Source organism: Buteo buteo, chromosome 23 (genome assembly GCF_964188355.1).
Source record: "Buteo buteo chromosome 23, bButBut1.hap1.1, whole genome shotgun sequence".
Classification (NCBI taxonomy): Eukaryota; Metazoa; Chordata; class Aves; order Accipitriformes; family Accipitridae; genus Buteo; species Buteo buteo.
The window spans coordinates 8,320,291-8,323,451 of NC_134193.1; the positions used below are offsets into that span (position 1 = coordinate 8,320,291).

A 3,161-nucleotide genomic window follows, 5' to 3' on the forward strand; every position below is an offset into this window, starting at 1 on the left:
GACAAAGCTTGCCTTGGATTTCTGACGGTGACGCTTTGCCTCCGCGGGCGCTAGTAGCCACGCTGAACTGCCCGCTGACGCGGTCCTTTTCTGTGTTCCTTTACGGCAGCGTTCCCAGGAAGGTCAGGAAGTGAACCAGGCAGCATCCCAGATGGCTTTGAACGTCTGTGTCGAGATGTCTGACTGGGCCCTGAAGAGCTCTGGTATGGACACAAGCAGCCCAGTCTCCTTGCCCTGCGCTTGCCTGTAGCGCTCCCCAGAGGAGCCTGTGCTCCAGGCGCTGCTCTCCAGAGTGGGGGAGCTTCAACACTTCACAGGGTCCAAGAGCAAGGCTGTGGCAGAGCGGCTCTCTCAGACTCCCTCCCAGTCCTGCCCTCGGCCTCCGCACGCGTGCCTCTGGTGCTGCCCTGGCACGCGTTCCTGTGCTGCTGGAGGGGCTCTCTTCCTCTCCCCCGCATTTGAAAAGGGAATGGCCGGGCCGTCCTTTGCTGCCCACGCAGCGGGCCCTCAGCTTTGGTCTGCTGTCATTCACACGGGCACCTGCTGTCTCCCAGGCCCCTCAGACCTTCTCCTCGTGGCGCTGTGAGAGAAGAAGTCACCAGGCACGTGGATGCCGTCATTCCCCTGCGCAGCTGGGCACCCCCACCAGCGTGGTGACTGACAGACGTGGAGCTGGCCGGCGGCGGCACAAATAGTGTCTGAGCACCAAGTCTTCCTAGTCTGTGGCCTCTTGCAGTCAGTCACCTGCTCTCCCTTCCTTACAGGTGCCACCATCGACAGGCAGAGAACTTCCGAGACCTACAACTGCAAAGAGAATTGGGGCTGCAGGGTTTTATGGTTCTTTCGCCCTGCCAACCCTCCTGACACTATCTTGCAGGTATCGTAGCAGAAATCATCAGTGCTGGTTTCCTTCCTTTTCCTGCCTGCCTTCCTTCCTTCCTTCCTTCCTTCCGTCCTGTGAAGTTGGGGACCAACCTCAGGGGCTTCCCCCTCAGTCCAGTGGTACTGCTCAAGCCCACCATGTTGATCAGGTTCCTGAAACCAAAGCTCGAACACAGGGCTGGGCTTGCTAGAAAGAAATCACTGGTTCCCCTCAGGAGGGGAACGGAGCTGAACTGCTGCATCTCGCCCATAGTCCTCTGCCACAGCTGAGTGAAAGAGCTTCTCCCTGGTGACTCCGTTTCCACGCTCATCCCTAGCAGCAGCGCCTTTTCAGGGGTGGGAGGCGGGAGGTGGGGGGTGCCCTGCAGAGCCACTGGGCAGAGACGTGTTTCTGCTCGGCCCTGACTAGGATGGTTTCCTAAGCGGTATTCTCCTCTGCGCCGTAATACTGAGAGCCCCCTTTGTCAGGCAGGGAAGAAGGCCTCCTGCCTTTGTCCATTTCCTCACAGGCGCCTCACTTTCGAGCTGAAATAGACCCCACAGATGCACCGGTGCCCAGGCTTCAAGCTACACGGGCAGCTGTGTTAGCCCCAACGCTCTCTCACCCCTCATCACTCTCGCGTTCTGCTTGCAGCCGAGTCTTTCCCCAGGAGACTGCTGGCCTTTACAAGGGCCTCAGGGCCAGGTGGTCATCAGGTTGCCAGCACGAGTCCACCTGACCGCCGTCACGATGCAGCACATCTACAAAGACGTCTGTCCCTCTGGGACCGTCACCAGCGCGCCCAGAGACGTCGCTGTCTTTGTAAGTCTCTGCTGGGCGCTTCTGGTGGGGATCTGGCCCCGGGGGAAAGCCATGACCGGGTCTTGCTTGCTTGTGTGCATCCGCTGAGGTTTGTGTCCTGCTCTCTCCTGAGCACTGCAGTGCCCCAGGGGGATACTTCAAGGGCTCTAGAGGTTGCATCCCTCTTAAGACTTGTTCTGGCCAGGCACCTGGGGGTTCTTGACCAAAACTCAAGGCAGAGACTGAGCTGCGCCCTAACCAGTGCTAGACTGCTGCTAGAGCCCCAGGAGAGGCTGGGCAGATAACAGGGCTGATCCAGCGCCTACGTTCCCTCTTTGTCGGGACGAGTCTGAGCTGCTCTCCTTGTGCTTTGCCCCTGAGGGAGTGGATGCGGCCGGAGAAGAGGAAACTCTCCTTGGGACGTTCATGTACAATGTAGCAGAAGAGGCCATTCAGACCTTCCCTCTGAAGGTAGGGTCCAGGCACGGGGACAAGAGCAAACCAGGTTTGCCTGCAAGTCCGTGGCAGGAAGAGAGTGAACGCCTTCTCCCTGGGCAGAGGGGCCTGGCCCACCGCCGAGAGAGACCTGGCGGGGTTGGGAGGGCTGAGTAGCACGCGGTGGTGGCAGCAAAAGGATAGCAAGGGCAGGGCCAGGCCCGTGGGAGCACGAGTCCTGAGAGATCCCTGGCTGCACCCACTGCCTTCAGCAGAGCCAGCTGCGCGCGCGGCCACTCCACCCAAGCAACGGCTTCGTGCCATGGAGAAACGGACGCCGGGCGGCGGAAGCCGCCGGGCAGCACCGTCGCTCCATCCTGTGGCCTGCTGGCAGGCTGGACGGTGTCCTCTCCTGCCAGCATAGCAGGCCCCTTCTCTCCCGGTGCTCTCACGCCTGCCAGGAGGAAAGCAGGCAGAGCAGACAGCGGGAGCTTGGTGGCCTTGCACGCCGGCTGCCCCCCGCATAGGAGCACCTCCCCGGCCTCTCTGTCAGCAGAGAGCAAGCAGCAGAGGGAAGGGGCAGAGGGAAGGGAGACGCAGCCCCAGCCGGGCCGGCATGCAGAGGATGCCAGCCAGGCGCCTTCCCCCTCCCCGACTCCCCAGCCTGCCCAGCAGCCAGCCTCACATTTCCACAGCCGCTTCCAAGAGCTTCTTCCTGAGCAGGAGCAGGGCTGGCAGGGGGAGATACGTTGATTGCATTGTCGCTCGTAACGCCCCCGTTTTCCTTTCCCTCTTTTCTTTGCAGGACGCGCCGCTTCCCAGAGCCTTTTCATATGTCAAACTGCTCGTGAAGACCAACTGGGGAAACCCAGCGTACACCTGCATTTATCGAGTGCAGGTTCACGGGAAGATGGCAAAGTAGAAAGCCGCAGCCGCAAGCCGAGAAGAAAAAGCAGGACAAACGTGAAAAAAAGGAAGAAAACCGGCGGGGGGCGGGGGGGAAATAAACCAAAATAAGAAGATGTGGCAGTTGAGATTGGCGTAGAAGACCTGTCTCCAAAGT

At 60.2% G+C, this 3,161-nt stretch overlaps 1 long non-coding RNA gene across 1 annotated transcript; it reads left to right on the forward strand.

Moving 5' to 3' along the window:
- The first annotated feature begins 671 nt into the window (after positions 1–671).
- Positions 672–2,113, forward strand: LOC142044070 (uncharacterized). The gene is made up of 3 exons (XR_012654193.1): positions 672–877; positions 1,517–1,684; positions 2,045–2,113. It is a non-coding gene; the product is annotated as an uncharacterized LOC142044070 (long non-coding RNA).
- The last annotated feature ends 1,048 nt before the right edge of the window (positions 2,114–3,161 follow it).